At 45.2% G+C, this 17569-nt stretch overlaps 1 protein-coding gene across 9 annotated transcripts in view; it reads right to left on the reverse strand.

Moving 5' to 3' along the window:
* LOC137373856 (neuronal PAS domain-containing protein 3) overlaps positions 1-17569 on the reverse strand; it is a 1451864-nt gene that overhangs the window by 130568 nt on the left and 1303727 nt on the right. The gene's annotated exons all lie outside the window — the stretch shown is intronic.

Here is a 17569-nt window from a genome sequence, read left to right on the forward strand (position 1 = left end):
CAATGGTTTGGACAAAGTCAACATGCTGGATTTTATGGAAGCAGCGGGGTCCAGAACTGAAAGCGAGCGGGGATGGGTGGGGGGGGAGGGGGTGGTGCGAGCACACTTTGGCAGTCAGTGGGTCCGAGGCCGCATCTTGTCAGCAGCAGCCAATTAAGTGGCTGCCACCAGGACTGTCTTCCCTATTAAGGACAGTAGACCACCCCCAAGAGCTGCTGCCCAATCAGAGGGCTGGCAGCTCACCAGCGCCCCAGCTAGCAGTGGCCACTGCTGGGGCTGCACAGTGGCGCAGTGGTTAGCACCGCCGCCTCACAGCTCCAGCGACCCGGGTTCAATTCTGGGCACTGCCTGTGTGGAGTTTGCAAGTTCTCCCTGTGTCTGCGTGGGTTTCCTCCGGGTGCTCCGGTTTCCTCCCACAAGCCATAAGACTTGCAGGTTGGTAGGTAAATTGGCCATTATAAATTGCCCCTAGTATAGGTAGGTGGTAGGGAAATATAGGGACAGGTGGGGATGTGGTAGGAATATGGGATTAGTGTAGGATTAGTATAAATGGGTGGTTGATGGTCGGCACAGACTCGGTGGGCCGAAGGGCCTGTTTCAGTGCTGTATCTCTAAACTAAAATAAACTAAACTCAGGATGAGGGTGCATCGAGGGCTGTCTTCTTTCAAAGGCAGTTAAGTGGGGTCTGGGGTGCCAATCAGGCAGGCTCCAATGGGGGGCGAGGCGGGGTTGCTGAGGGCAGGCAGCAGGTACCATTACCGCGGGGGTGATCATTGCAGTAGGGGGGGGGCCCTCCATGGGCCAAAGAGTGCCCGAAAAGGAAGGTCTCCCATCCCCTGGAGCCCGCTGGGAGGCCACCAGGGTTTACCTGACCGTCTCCCCACGCAGTTGGAGGGACCCCCCCAAGTGCTGGTAAAATGCCAGCAGAGGTGGAAAAGGACCTCAAGACGCCACTTAAGTGGCTCAATTGGGCTCCAGGCGGGCCGTCTGCCACCTTTCCCACCCCGATAAGATGGCATGGCAGCAGGAAGGCGGTGACAGCCCAATATTTCTGCACACAGCATAGGAGAATAGTAAGATTACTTTTTTTATTTGTTTGTGGATTGTGGGCGTCACTGGCTAGGCCAGCATTTATTGCGCATCCATAATTTCTCTTGAGAAGGTGGCGGTGAGCTGCCTTCTTGAACCGCTGCAGTCCTTGGGGTGTATATTCACCCACAGTGCTGTTAGGAAGGCAGTTTCAGGATTTTGACCCATCGACAGTGAAGGAACAGCAATATAGTTCCAAGTCAGGTTGGTGTGTGGCTTGGAGGGGAACTTGCAGGTGGTGGTGTTCCCATGTGTCTGCTGCCTTTGTCCTTCTAGTTGATAGAGATTGTGGGTTTGGAAGGTTCTGTTAATGGAGCCTTGGTGAGTTGCTGCAGTGCATCTTGTAGATGGTACACACTGCTGTCACTGTGCATCAGTGGTGAAGGGTGTGAATGTTGAAGGTGGTGGATGGGGTGCCAATCAAATGGGCTGCTTTGGCCTGGATGGTGTTGAGCTTCTTGTGTGTTGTTGGAGCTGCACCTATCCAGGCAAGTGGAGAGTATTCCATCACACTCCTGACCTGTGCCTTATAGATGGTGGACAGGCATTGGGGAGTCAGGAGGTGAGTTACCCACTGCAGAATTCCCAGCCTCTGACCTGCTTTTGTAGCCACAGCATTTATGTGGCTGGTCCAGTTCAGCTTCTGGTCAATGGTGACCCCCAGGATGTTGATAGTGGGGGAATTCGGTGATGGTAGTGCCATTGAACATCAAGGGGAGATGGTTCGATTCTGTCTTGTTTGAGATGTTTATTGCCTGGCACATGTGTGGCACGAATGTTACTTGCCACTTATCAGCCCAAGCCTGGATGTTGTCCAGGTCTTGCTGCATCTGGACACAAGCTGTTTCAGTGTCTGAGGAATTGTAAATGGTGCTGAACATTGTGCAATCATCAGCGAACATGCCCACTTCTGACCTTATGATGGAGGGAAGGTCATTGATGAAGCAGCTGAAGATGGTTGGGCCTAGGACACTACCCTGAGGAACTCCTGCAGTGATGTCCTGGGTCTGAGATGATTGGCCCCCCAACAACCACAAACATCTTCCTTTGTGCTAGGTATGACTCCAACTAATGGAGAGCTCTCCCCCTGATTCCCATAGATTTCAATTTGGCTAGAGCTCCTTGATGCCACACTCAGTTAAATGTTGCCTTGACGTCAAGGGCAGTCACTCTCACCTTACCGCTGAAAGTCAGCTCTTTTGCTCATGTTTGGAACAAGGCTGTAATGAGGTCTGAAGCTGAGTGGGCCAGGTGGAACCCAAATTGAGCATTGGTGAGCAGGGTATTGCTGTGTAAGTGCTGCTTGATAGCACTGTCAATGACACCTTCCATCACTTTGCTGATGATTGAGAGTGGAACGGTGGGCTGGTAAATGACCAGATTGGATTTATCCTGTTTTTTGTGGAAAATTATCTGGGCAATTTTCCACAATGTCAAGTCGATGCCATTGTTATAGCTGTACTGGAACAGCTTGGCTAGGGGCACAGCTAGTTCTGGATCACAAGTCTTCAGTGCTACAGCTGTTGTCAGGGCCCACAGCCTTTGCTGTATCTGGTACCTTCAGCCGTTTCTTGGTATCATATGAAGTGAATCAAATTGGCTGAAGACTGGCATCTATGATACTGGGGACCTCAGGAGGAGGCCGAAATGCATCATCCACTTGGCCCTTCAAGCTGAAGATTGTTGCAAATGCTTCAGCCTTGTCATTTGCCCTGATGTGCTGGGCTCCCCCATCATTGGGGATGTTTGTGGAGCCTACTTAGTTGTTTAATTATCCACTATCATTCATGACTGGATGTGGCAAGACTGCAGAGCTTAAATCTGATCTGTTGGTTGTGGGTTTGCTTAGCTCTGTCTATAACATGCTTCTTCTGCTGTCTAGCATGCATGGAGTTCTGTGCTTTGGTTTCACTAGGTAGGCATTTTATTTTTAGGTATGCCTGGTGCTGCTCCTGGCATGCTCGCCTACACTCCTCATTGAACCAGTGTTGGTCCTCTAGCTTGCTAGTAGACTGAGTGATGTGCCGACCCATGAGGTTACAGATTGTGGTTGAATATAATTCCGCTGCTGCTAATGGCCCACAGAGCCCATGGATACCCAGTTTTGAGCTGCTAGATCTGTTCTGAATTGATCCCATTTAACATGGTGGGAGTGCCACACAACGGGCTGAATTTTACCAGCCCCTCGATGGCACGGGTCGCGGCATGGGGGCCGGTAAAATGCAGCGGGGAGAGGCCCGCCTCGACCTGCGACGTCAAGAAGGGCCCGCTGCATATTACCAGCGACGGCGGGAACTCAGTGCGGCCCCCCCGCCACCCACCCCCCCCTCCCGGCTTGGCGACGTGCCCTTCGTCAGCATATATAGATGAACATTTAAATTATTTAAATAAACTTACCTGCAGGCGGCGGCCGTCCCACTCCAATATTACGGCCGCTGTTCATGCTCCACGCGCATTTGGAACTCCGTATGGAGTTCCGGGCGAGAACCTCGTGGGGAGGAGGGAGGAATAAAACTTTCAGGGCAGGAGGGGTGGAGGAGCAGGGAAATAAATTTTTTATTGGATGTGGGGGTGGTGGGACGGGGTTGAAGGGCAAAAGATTGGAGGTTGTAGGGGAGCGCGGGGGGGGGGGAGGTTCTGGTATTTGAACAATCAATGGATGGTTATTTCATTGCCTAAAATGACCATTGGTGGGGGTTGGGGAATGGCCTCCATCACCTATTTTTATATGTCATGAAAATCCTTTACATTGTCCCTTGAAAAATTATACATATGTGTAAGGGCTTAAAGCCCTTTAAAAATGGCGCCGGCGCCGGATGCCATTGCAAGGGACGCGGAGGCCGTCCCCTCTATGTCATCAGGGGTGGCTGCTCCGCCCCCTCTATTTAAATTAGCCCCCGTATGTAATATCACGGGGGCTCAGGGAGGGCACATCCGCATGGGATGCAAGCCACCATTAGAGTGCTCTGCCACGAACTGCGGCGCACTCATAAAATTCACCCCAACATGATGGAGGTTGTCCTCAGTGCGAAGATGGGTTTAGTATGACTTCCTTGTTTTATATTCAATGCCACTGTTTACAAAGACAATTATCCCATACGCTTTCTTAACCATCTGATCAACTTGACCTGTCACCTTCAAAGATTTGTGAATATGCACTCCTAGCTCCTTTTGCTCTTGCATTCCCCTCAATGTAGTACCATGTAACATAAGAACACAAGAAATAGGAGTAGAAGTAGTTCATTCAGCCCCTTGAGTCTGCTCCACCATTCAATAAGATTATGGCGGATCTGATCATGACCTCAACTCCACTTTCCTGCCTGCTGCCATAAATCTTGACTCCCTTGTAGATCAAAAATCTGCTGAACACAGACTTGAATACAGTAAATGACCCAGCCTCCACTGCTCTCTGGGATAGAGAATTCCAAAGATTAATGACCCACTGAAGAAGAAATTCCCCCTTATCTCCATCTTAAATGGCAGACCCCTTATTCTAAAACTGTGACCCCTAGTTCTAGATTCCTGCACGAGGGGAAACATCCTCACAGCATCTGTCACGCCCCTCAAAATCATATCTGTTTCAATAAGATCACCTCTCATTTGTCTAAATGCCAATGGGTATAGGCCCAACTTGCTCAACCTTTCCTCATAAGACAGCCCCTTCATCCCAGGAATCAGCCTAGTGAACCTTCTCTGAACTGCTTCCAATGCAAGAATATCCCTCCTTTAAAAAGACCAAAACTGTACGCAGTACTCTAGGGGCTGGATTTTGTGGCAACAACAGAGCTCCTGGAAGTGGGCTGAAAAGGCGGGAAGAGTCCAGTGTTGGCCTTTTCGAGTCCCCCCAGTGCTATCTTCCATTGTTCAGGCACTTAAGTGCCCAGGGCCGGGATCCCCATCCCTTTAAAGATGGGGTTTCTGCCTCCAAGAGCCGCTGGTGAACCACAGGGCTGGCAACTCAGCAGTATTGGCAGTGCGACCAGGAGTGTTGGCCACTACTGGTACGGCAGAGACCTTGGAACCATACCCAGTGCTGGAACCCCGAACCTCAGCTAAGTGAGGTCAGTCCGGCAGGCCCTGCGAGGGGGTTGGGAGGGTGGATGTGATCTGGGGGAGGGAGGTCCATGGAGGTGGAGGTTTTGCCGGTGGGGGTCCTCCATGGGCCATAAATTGCCCACGGAAGAGGGGACTCCCCCCGCAAGCCCACAGGGAGGGCACCTCATGTTACTGGGCACACTTGCTGTGTAGTGGAGGCACCCCCCAGTGCTGGTTGAATTCCAGCGGCGGGGGGGGGAAGAGGGGGTTGCAGAAGAGGTCCTTAAGTGGCCATTAATAGGCCACTTAAGGGCCTCAATTGGCCTCTGGGTGGGAGGGCCGTCGTCGGCCTATCCTGGCCCCGGCAAAATCAATTGGCAATGTGGAGGCAACGGACCTTCCACCCCCTGCCTCCTATTCTGATTCTTTGGCCCCCTCCCCCCACACCTCCAAATGCGCCTCGGTGGGGGGGTGGGGGGCCATAAAATCCAGCCCTGGGTGTAGTCTCACCAAAACCTTGCTCAGTTGTGGCAAGACTTGCCTACTTTTATACTCCATCTACCTATCAATAAAGGCCAACATTCCATTTGCCTTCCTAATTACTTGTTGTACCTGCATGCTAACCTTTTATGATTCATAGAGTCATAGAGAGATACAGCACCAAAACAGGCCCTTTTTTTTTTACAATGGCCAATTTACCTATCAACCCACAAGTCTTTGGCATGTGGGAGGAAACCGGAGCACCTGGAGAAAACCCACACGGTCACAGGGAGGACTTGCAAAGTCCACACAGACAGTACCCAGAACTGAACATGGGTCGCTGAAGCTGCGGTGCTAGCCACTACGCCACTGTGCCGCCCCTGTTCTCATGTATGAGAACACCCAGATCCCTCTGTACCACAGCATTCTGTAGTCTCTCTCTATTTAAATAATATTTTGCTTTTCTATTCTTCCTATCCAAGTGGACAATCTCACATTTTCCCACATTATACTCCATGTGCCAATTTCTTTCCCATTCACTTAATCTATCTATATCCCTTTGCAGACTCTTTGGTCCTCCTCACAACTTGCTTTCCGACTTGTCATTGTATCATCAGCAAATCTGGCTACAATATACTCTGTCCCTTCATCCAAATCAATAATATAGATGGTAAATAGTTGAAGCTCCAGCACTGATCCCTGTGGCATCTCACTAGTTACAGTTTGCCATGAAAATGATTCATTTACCCGACTCTCTGTTTCCTGTTAGCCAATCCTCTACTCATGATAGTATATATTACCCCCAACACCATGAGCTCTTATCTTATGCAGTAACCTTTTGTGTGGCACCTTATCAAATGCCTTTTGGAAATCCAATTACATACATCTACTGGTTCCCCTTTATCCATCCTGTTTATTACATCCTCAAAGAACTCTAACAAATGTGTTGAACATGATTTCCATTCATAAAACCATGTTGACTCTGCTTGATTGTATTATTATTTTCAAAATGTCCTGCTACCATTTCCTTAATAATGGATTCCAGCATTTTCCCAATAACAGACATAAGGATAACTTGCCTATAGTTTCCTACTTTCTGTCTCCCTTCTTTCTTGAATAGGGGCATTGCATTTGCAGTTTTGCAATTGGCTGGGACCTTTCCAGAATCTGGGGAGTTTCAGAAGATTACAACCAATGCATCCACTATCTCTGTAGTCACTTAGTTTAAGACCCTAGGATGCAGGCCATAAGGTCCAGGGGACTTGTTAGCCTTTAGTCTCATTTGTTTTTCCTATTACATTTTCTCTAGTGATAGTGATTGTTTTAAGTTCCTCCCTCCCTTTTGCTCTTCTTTCCGATGGGATTTTCGTTTGTCTCTTTTAATATTTGTCAGTTCTGATGAAGAGTCACTGACCCAAAACGTTAACTCTGCTTCTCTCTCCACAGATGCTGCCAGACCTACTGAGTATTTCCAGCATTTCTTGTTTTTATTTCAGATTTCCAGCATCTGCAGTATTTTGCTTTTATTTCAGTGCTTAATTCACTGCCATTTCTCTTCCAGGAATGCTTACCTTGAAGAAGTTCTGCTCTTCTCTCCGACGGGATTTTCGTTTGTCTCTTTTAATATTTGTCAGTTCTGATGAAGGGTCACTGACCTGGAACGTTAACCGCCCCCCCCACTACACAACAAATGCAGAGCTCCCCCCTTCCCCACCTCGATGGTGCCAGCTTTCCCTGGACGGGAAAGTAAAGGCGCGTGAGCGCTGCATGCTGCACTGAAGATCCGGAACTGCAGGTAAGATCACTCCAGTTTTCATTTTAATTCATGCAAAATGGTAATTTAAATATGTAAAATCAGGTCCCATCACAGAGCAGCTGATGGCCTGCCAAGGACTTCCCCGCTGCCGGGAAGATTGGGCCCAGCAATCCCATCATTGCATTCCATGGCGGGCTGCTGCCACTCCGAGCTTCTGCCCCCACCCCCCCACCACCCCCCCCGCCCCCCTGCCATGGAGCCCGACGTCAGGAGGAGAACGAGATCCCGGCCTATGAACTCATCCTCAAGGCTACCTTTGCCAATTGGATTTGTCCAATCTATATGAAGATTAAAATTACACATGATTATTACAGTACCTTTCTTACCCTCATTGCTTCTTGATTTATATGCTGTACTGCAATGTAGCTACTGTTAGGGCGCCTATAAATTACTCCCTCCAGTGACTTCTTTCGTTCGCTATTTTTTATCTCCACCCAAACCGATTCTATATCTTGATCTTCAGAGCCAAGATCATTCCTCACTACCATATTGATCTCATTCTTTATTAATAGAGCTACCCCACCTCCTTTTCCTTTCTTCCTATCCTTTTGAATTGTCAAATACCCTTAACTATTCAGTTCCCACCATTGGTCACTTTGCAACCACGTCTCTGTGATGGTTATTAGATTATACCCATTTATTTCTATTTGTGCTATCAATTCATCCATCTTGTTCTGAATGTTGCATGCCTTCAGATAAAGAGACTTAATTCTGTCTTTGGACCATTTTCTCTTCTCTGACACTATATCCTGGCACACTCTTATGTTTGTACACTCTGTCCCTTCCTGTCACATGCTGGTTATCATTACCCATATCGCTACCCTTCACTATTGCCTTGTCCTTTCCTTTAACTTTCTAAATTTCCCCTCACCTGAACTGTCCCCCTGCACTATTTACTTTAAAGCCCTCTCTAGAGCCCTAGTTATTTGATTCGCCAGGATACTGGTCCCAAGCGCTGTTTAAGTGAAGCCTGTCCCAGTGGAACAGCTTCCTCTTTCCCCAGTACTGATGCCAGTGCCCCATGAATTGAAAGCCATTTCCCCACATCAATCTTTGAGCCAGGCATTCAACTTTCTGGTCTTATTTACCCAACGCCAATATGTTTGTGGCTCTGGTAGTAATCCAGAGGTTATTACCTTTGTGGTTCTGCTTTCTAATTTAGCCCCTAGCTACTCATACTCCCTCAGCAGAACCTTCTTCATCCTACCTATGACATAGGTACCCAAATGGACCACAACAACTGGATCCTTCCCCTCCCAGCTGAAGTTGCTCTCCAGCCCGAGAATATGTCCTTAATCCTGGCACCGGTAAATTATACTGCCTCTCCATGTTGTTCCTCCCAAAGCATCTGCCATGGGTCTGCCCATTTCACCAGCATGTCTACATGCTAAATTTTGTATTACCTGCAAACTTCAAAATTATACTCCCTCTACCCAACTACTGGTCCTTTATATATAACAAGGAAAGCAATAGTCTTAATACTGGGGAAACACCATTGCATACTTCTCTGCAGTCAGAAGAACATAGGGAAAAATTTTACCGCCCCCCTGGGTGACAGGCTAGGTGATGCGGGGCTGGTAAAACGCCAGGGAGCTGCATCGGAAGGGCTCCCTGGTGAAGTCCCATTGCTGGGCCATTTTACCAGCAGCAGGAATGGCAGCAGCTAAGCCGCCTGCCGACAGGAGGAGGGCAGCCAATTTAGGCAATTAAAGGTGCATTTAAGGGCCATTTTCCTGGGTTGCTGGCTGTGGAGTGGCCCACGCCACATGGGGAAGCTACCAGATGCATGGAGGCAGCCTCCCAGTGGCTTCCTGGGGAGGGGCACCACATTTGGAAGCCCCAATGAGGGCTCCCAAAGGTTACCCCTGTGCCCCTGACACCACCACTGGAGGGGTTGCCCTTCCAATCCCCTGGGCCTGTCTGCCTCGCCGCAGCAGAGAAAAAGGTTTTCTAACTCACCTGTGAAGAGAGGTATAGCATTTACTATGAACTAGTCCTTTGGCACCACTCCCATATCCAAGGAGGACAGAAAAAATTTGTTTAGAGCTTCTACTATACCCACCCTAGTTTCCATCAGCAACTTAGGCTGCATCCCTTCTAGACCGGGTGACTTGTTAACTTTGGGTGATGACAACCTATTTTTATCCTATCCAATATCTCTATTAGCTCCTTCTGCTACACCATTAACTTCGCCCTCTTCTTTTGTGAAGACCGATCCAAAGTATTCATTCAGTACAATAAAAGCAAAATACTGCGGATGCTGGAAACTGATGAAAAGTCACAGACCTGAAAAGTTAATTGTTTTTCTCTCTCCACAGATGCTGCCAGACCTGCTGAGTATTTCCAGCACTTTCTGTTTTGATTCATTCAGTACCTCAGTCATGCCCCCTTGCCTCCACAGGAAGATTCTTTTTGTCCCTACTCAGCCTCAACATTCCTTTAACTATCCTTTTTCTTCTTATATGTTCATAAAAGATTTTTGAGTTTTCTTTTATGTTACCTGCTAATCTTTTCTCATACTCTCTCTTTTCCCATCTTATATCCTTTTCAATGTCATTGTATTAGGGTATTCATGTGAAAGTGCAGGGTTGTGATTGTAAGTGCTCAAGGATTCATACTTATTTATAGGATACTGTAGCAAAGAGAATATGATTCTAGTCTTCTCTCACAGGTTGGAAAGACCAATAAATCATGCATGGCATATCAACAATTGTGAGATAGTCCATTTGTTAAAAGGGTTTAGTTTTAAACACATTCTGAAAAATATTATGTGATGTGCTGCAAGTGATTACTCTCATTGCAGTTAGTTGATGCATTTCTGGGCACTAAAAATATTGTGCATCTTTAAAAACATGCTACTGAAAAAATTACAGTTATTGGATAGAGGAGAACAATGGCTACCTGGGAATAATTACAAAGCAGTAATCTCATTGAGCAGTCCAGATGATATCATAAACCACAAAATAAAAGTTTAAAATGGTTTATAACCAAAGCCTTGAAAACATTCAAATGAATCTGCTCGTCCTTTAATATTACATAAAGAAGCATTTATGTTGGTGATTTTATTGCACTTTGATTCTTTATTGACAACAGGGGTCTTCCTTCATGGTTCTTAATGACATCCCATACGACTATGACAAAGGTAAACGATCCCTCCTCTCCCTTGTTGACCTGCTTGATCTGTCTTGACATGGTTGTGACCACACCATCCTCCTCCAAAGCCTCTTCTCCATCATCCAGCTCGGTGGGACTGCATTCTTCTCTATCTAATCGTAGCCAGAGTTTTACTTGCAATAGCTTCTCTTTCCGCTCCCACACTGTTACCTCTGGTGTTCCCCCAAGGATTTATCCCTGGCCACCTCCTATTTTTCATCTACATGCTATCCCTTGGCCACATCATCTGAAAACACAGCGCTAGTTTTCACATTTGCACTGAAGACACCCAGCTCTACCTCACCACCACCTCTCCAAGCCCTCCACTGTCAATAAATTATCAGACTGCTTGTCCAACATCTGGTCCTAGATGAACAGAAATTTCCTCCAATTAAACACTGGGAAGACTGAAGCCATTGTCTTCGGTCCCTGCTACAAACTCCGTTCCCTAGCGACTGACTCCATCCCTATCCCTGGCAACTGTCTGAGACCAAACCAGACTATTCGCAACTTTGGTGTCATATCTGACCCAGTGATGAGCTTCCAACCACATATCTGTGCCATCACTAAGACTGCATATTTCCACCTCTGTAACACTGCCCTTCTCTGCTCCTGCCTCAGCTCATCTGCTGCTGGCACCCTCATCCATGGCATTGTTACTTATAGGCATGACTATTCCAACACACTCATGGCTGGCCTCCCATATTCTACCCTCCATAAACCTGAGGTCATACAAAACTCTACTGCACGTGTCCTTACTTATGCCAAGTCCTGTTCACCCATCACACCTGTGCTCGCTAACCTACATTGACAAACAATGGTCAAACAATGCCTTGATGTTAAAATTTTCATCCTTGTTTTCAAATCCATCCATGACCCCACCCCTCCCTATCTCAGTAATCTCCTCCAGCCCTACAATCCTCTCAGATATCTGCATTCATCTAATTCTGGCCTCTTGAGCATCCCCAATTTTAAATGCTCTACTATAGGTGGCCTTGCCTTCAGCTGCCTAGGCCCTAAACTCTGGAATTTCCTTCCTAAACTGCTCAGTCTCTCTTTCCTCCTTTAAGCTGTTCCTTAAAACCGACCTGTTTTGACAAAGCTTTTGGCCATCTGCCCTAATATTGCCTTATGTCTCTCAGTATCAAATTTTGCTTTATAATGTTCCTGTGAAGCACCTTGGGACATTTTATTATGTAAAAGGTGGTATATTAATACAAGTTGTTGTTGTCTGTTAAATACTACATTGGGTTTAGACAAGCCAAGCATTGGGAGGGAGGGGCATTCTAAAGTGATTATTACATTATTACTACAAGTTTACCAAGTGATAATGCTGCTGCCCTGCTGTCCACAGGTGTACATGTCTCTGCTGTCTCTTAATGTTATAAATCTATTCTTAAATTTGACTTCTGGAAAATACTTCCATTAGTACAGATATAAAATAAAGGCCTAGAATTTGCTCGAGTGAGACATCTCACAGTGAGTGCAATATGTTGGATTTTTTCATCACCCTTTGCTGCCTATTCATTTCAAAGGATGAGACCAATGGTTTATTTCCTTAACCAAAGAGATTTTAAAAAAGGGAAAGAAACAGAGCGAATGACAGAGAAGGAATTAGATTCAATTTAGGTACAGAACGAGAAACAAAGTGAGGGAAAGAAAGATTGGATTTGGAGAGGGCAAGAAAAAGAAACAAAGGAAAAGTAAGAAAAAAATGTAACAATGTTAAAATTAAAAAAACTTCTAGAACTAATTTACTACCTGCAGGAGTGATACTCCACAATTTCAATTCTTCCCTTTCTGGGCCTCCGAGGTTGAGTAGCATTGCAGGAACATAAATATTTCCATTAACAGGGTCCTTACATGTGAAACAGCAGACCTAACTTTCTGTGCCATGTTTAATTCCTATTTATGATGCAAATGCAGCAATTTCTTGAAACTCCTGGGGAGGTTGAGGGCGAGCTCCAGTTTTCATGAGGCTAATGGTGGAATAGTGCAAGTCATCCAGCAATTTGTGGCAACTCACCTTGTGGGCTGGGTTTTGTTGTCTCACTCCTGGGAGCAGCGGCAGGTGCAGAAAATGGCGGCCACCTCGCAAGGGACCTGCGCCACCGCAATTCTGCAGTGGGCAGCCACTTAACATACAGACGGCGGCCGCCTGCTCAACCCCCCCCCCCCATCACGTGGCACGGGCGGCATCAGCGATGCCGTGAACGGCATCACCTGATGCGGGAGCAGATGCTGGCGATTTTTAAAAGGCTGCCAGCCCTGCAAACAAAATGCAGAAGTGAGCCTTTCCCCCCATCTATCAGCAAAATGCAGAGTTGAGCCCTTCCTCCCCAACTATAAACAAAATGCAGAGTAGAGCCTTTCCCCTCCTCGGCAGCGCCAACTTCTCGTGGACAGGAAAGTGAAGGTGTGTGAGTGCTGTACGTTGAGCTCGAGATCGGGAACGGATGGGAAGGTCTGGCGGATGAAATTGAAATTTATGCAGAGAGGTATTTTAAATATTTAAACTAGAGTCCCATCACAGAGCGGCAGAGGTGCCGCCACAGAGCTTCCCTGCCCCTGGAATGATCAGGCCGGCAATCTGGTGTCAGATTCCATGGCGGCCACTGTTGCTCCGATTCTCCGCCCCCCCCCCCCCCTCCCCAAACACCCTTGCCATGCAATCCGATGTTGGGCCGATCACAAAATCCAGCCCTGTATCTCTTTGACACAAATTGCTGGACTTTATATGTACTAATAACAGTGTGCTCTGTGAACTCGCTGTTATTTTACCAGAAAATTCAGGCCCATTATTTTATTTGGGAAGCAACAAGAAAGCATGTGCAACAAGGATAATATAGTAACAGATTCTTCTTTTGACTTTGTTTTGGCAGAGTGTATAACCTTGATAAACTCTTACTGTTGTTCCAAGGCTGCAATTAGGTTTTTCTATTAATGCTGTTTTTCATCTTATGTTCTCCATTATTCCTTCAATTTCCCTGCTCCCAATCGTTAGAATTAGAGAAAGAAAGCAGAATGCAAGGAATACAATCTAATCAGGGAACATTCACTTCATCCTCTAGAGAGACCAGTGAAGAGAAAATCCAGCAGTGCTGTTATCCCAATGCTGCTGTCATGCCTCCAGTGGACATATGTATCCCTGATGTTTCTTAATGTTACAAGCACAATATTGAAAAACATGTTCTTAATATTTTAGTGCATTAAAATATAATGAAGCTGTTTTGTTTAATTGCTTTTCCATGAGCATGTGTCAACAAAATAACCACTCAAAAAGTTGTCAACCAGATATACGAGATAAATGAACAAAGTCTGGAGTCTCTGGAATATGCGAATAGCAGGTATATTAGGGCCAAGATGGTAGCTTTCAGGTAGCATACTATTAAATTTTGTGTAAAATCTAAGTTTATTTTCCGTGGAGTGCAATAAAGCACCTTCCGAGCTGGAGAGAGGTGAAGTGGCATGCTCCTTGTGCTAAGGTAGACAGAGTGGCATATTTTGCTTTAACTTATACATTATTCAGTTACTAAAACTGACTGCAAAGTGTCTAGGGATCTCTGCACAGCAATTGAAAGGATATTTGCAATACCATATGATTGAAATTATGCTGGAATAAGGGTTCACTGTACAAATGTCTTGAATGCGATAGCAGTCTGAATACACACTTATTGACATTCTAATTTACCACTACATCTCAGAGGATTTTTGTCAATTTTCGATCAGTAAATTTGTAGGACATCCTATAAGAGGTGCCAAGAGCTGACTACTTTCTGTATGTCACACAGGTTCACCTTCAGGTGAATATAGGGCCCTAGCTCCCAATCTGTACCACTGAATAAGCAATAAGCAGGGGCCATAGTTCCATTCTGCTCTTCTGCATTTTGTTTTAAAATAGACTGGAACCATAAGAGACAAAGGAAAGAAGGGGAGGATTCCTAAATAGGGAACCTGAATATAACTAAAACTGGCACTTTTTTTTTCCATTTACAAAATTTGGGAGCAAATAAAATATTCTGGACGCACTGAGATTGATTGTGGAGATCTTAAAAATCAATTCGTTGACTTTAATATTGTTAATTAATGACTCTAATACGCAATAGGACACTAGATTCTTCCTTTAAGGCTGTCTTTATAAGCCAAATGAAATCATTTATGGCAAAGGTAGATCTTACAGTTTCTCTACTGGAGAGAGACATGTACACAATGGGCTGCCTTTTAAAAGGTTGCTGCCAAAATAGGCAGCAGGCGGAAACATTTGCGGCCTGCACGCACGGTGCCCATGTCGCTGAGCCACCGCGATTCCAAACGCGGCGGCTCATTTGCATGGCCAGGGCGGCCATCCCCCTGAGGACATAGAGGGGGCAGGTGAGCCATCCCCGACAACAGTATCTGGCGCCAATGTGCAGGCACCGCCGCCATTTTTCAAGGGCTTACTGCCCTAACTGACCATTTTACATTTTAAAGCAACATTACATCGCACATTAATAAAAGTTAATGAAAAATTGTTTCCATGCCCTCTCACCCCCTCCCCCCCATAGCCTTACCATTAAATTCATTGCCCGCTCACCCCCCAAAGTTCTTAAACTTTAATCCTCAACCCCTTCCCATCACCCCCCCCCCGACCAATCCGAAACGTTTTAACCCCACTCCCCGCCTCCCGCACAGAGAAAATCACCTCTCTCCGTCCCCACAGGTGTCACGCCTTGTTTCCCCAAACAGGGATTCACAGGCATGGCATTGCTGGCCGGCCGCCCTAATGAAGATCGGTGCAGCGAATAAGGAGGCGACGGGACCTTCATTAATGCAGGTAAGTAAATTAATTTAAATATGGAAATCGCGGTCCCGTCGCCGAGATCGGTACATGGCCTGCCAGTGTCAGGCCTCCTCCGTTGCTATCTTTATTCCCTTACCCCCCCCCACCCCCGCCACCATTCCCGGCGTCGGATAGCCTTTAAAATCCAACCCAATGTGCCTTAGATCAGATGCAACACTCTATCAGAGAATTCTGTAGCATTGGAGTAATAAACAAGCTACTGCACTTCAATATGCTGTATTTATGAAAATAAATTACATTGTATGATATTTGCAGAAACGGATTTTATTGTATGTATGTTTGAATATTTGGAATACTGTAAATTTTGTCAATCACAGTTGCATTCAAGGCTGTAATCAAAGATGATTTATCTTGAATTTAACAGAAAGGCTATTAATATGCAGATTTCACAAGTGGCTGATTGCCTGTAAGGGTCATTAAACAAATTCTTATTTTATCAATTATATAATCTGTCACTGTATATTTTACAAACTTTTAACTTTATACATTTATGATCTAAACCAGCTCATGCCAACTGCAGTTTATTTGGTTATTTTGTTGACATGTTCTCATAGGCAAAGAATTAATCAAAACAGCTTCAACATATTAACATTCAAACTATGTTTTTAACATGGTATTTATAACATTAAGAATGCTTCTAAGCCAATTAAACAATGTGCTCTGCCATTAAAATAACTAGAGCTTGTAAAATGAATAAAATATATTTGCTTCACTCAAGCTGTATTCCACTGTACAATGCTGCTTTAACATATTTATAAATGATCATAAATAATTATATTCTGTGCAATCCAAGATGAGTTCCTTTTAATCATCTAATGCTTTCATACATTCTAAACCCTAAACTAAATTTGAACTGAAGGTGGTGGTAACATAATCTGACCTCAAAAGGACCATCTGTCATATAAAGAAAATACAGAATAGATTCATGACTGCAACCTGTGATTAACTTGAAAGTAAAACACATTCTGATTATTGGATTAGCAAAATAATGCCATTAATTATGTTGTTACGACCAGGTGAGAAAGAGGTCCAAGGTTCCCTTTCAGCCTTCACCTGGTCTTACTGTAACAGGGTTTAATTTTTAAACACGCTGTTTTTAGCTCTCTGTTGCTGAATCCTTGTTCACCGCTTTCCAATTACAAGGCAAAGAAACCAGCACAGACAGGTTTTTTTAGGTTTAAAGAAGAAAAGTTGAAATTTATTAAACTTGAACTTAAACTCCAATTTCGGTAGATGCCTACGGATACACGACACGCCCACACTAGCATGCCTACGCAATACACACATGCAAATAGAGACAGAAAAGAGCAGGAGAAAAATAAAGTGGAAAAGTTAGAGGTAATATCTGAAGAGTTTTTGTTACGGCTCTTCAAGCTCACTGTAGAAACATTGATTGTAAGTAGCTTGCTTTTTACTGGGGCCCAGTATTCTTAAACCTTATTCGCTGTAGGAGACTTTTCTCTCTTGGGGTTCATGTGTCTTCAGTAGATTCAGAGGCTTGTGAGAAAGAGATAGCAGCAGACAGGAGAGATCTTCTCAGTCCAGGACCAAACAGTCTTTCTGAGTTCAAACTCTCTGTGGCCAGTTCAAAAGAAAACCTTGGAACAGCCAATTAGTCATGTGACCAGCTGGTCTAACCAGTCCAGGCCCTTGTGGATTGTATCCTCCTTAGCAGGCCCTGGAATGTGCTTCCTCACCTTCGATGTCTGTTAATATGTAAATGTTTATTTCTAGCCACGGCTGATCTGTTTAACAAGTCATTTCCTCACTCCACCAACAGTTAAAAATCAATGTTCATGATAAAATTAATGTGCCTCATTCTTGGCAGTTGGGGGCCTGGCATGACAATGTATCATAGAAACTCAGTCATTCTCATAGAATTCAAGAAATTAAAATTGAAATATGTTACAAAAATTAGGAAAATGTAGTCTATTAAATTATATGTCTTTTCAAATGATAAATATTTCCTTTACATTGTGAATTCAAGAGGCTTTCTGATCATTCTTAGTGCATAATGTTGCAATCTTTGGGGCTTGCCTTCTGAAATATTTCAGTATCCTAGATTTGACTTTTAACGACGTGTAGTTAAAAAAAACACACAGTACTTCCAAAGAATTCAGCAAGTACAGTGGGAAGTATTTGCAGGAAAAGGTGT

This window comes from Heterodontus francisci, chromosome 9 (assembly GCF_036365525.1).
Source record: "Heterodontus francisci isolate sHetFra1 chromosome 9, sHetFra1.hap1, whole genome shotgun sequence".
Taxonomy (NCBI): Eukaryota; Metazoa; Chordata; class Chondrichthyes; order Heterodontiformes; family Heterodontidae; genus Heterodontus; species Heterodontus francisci.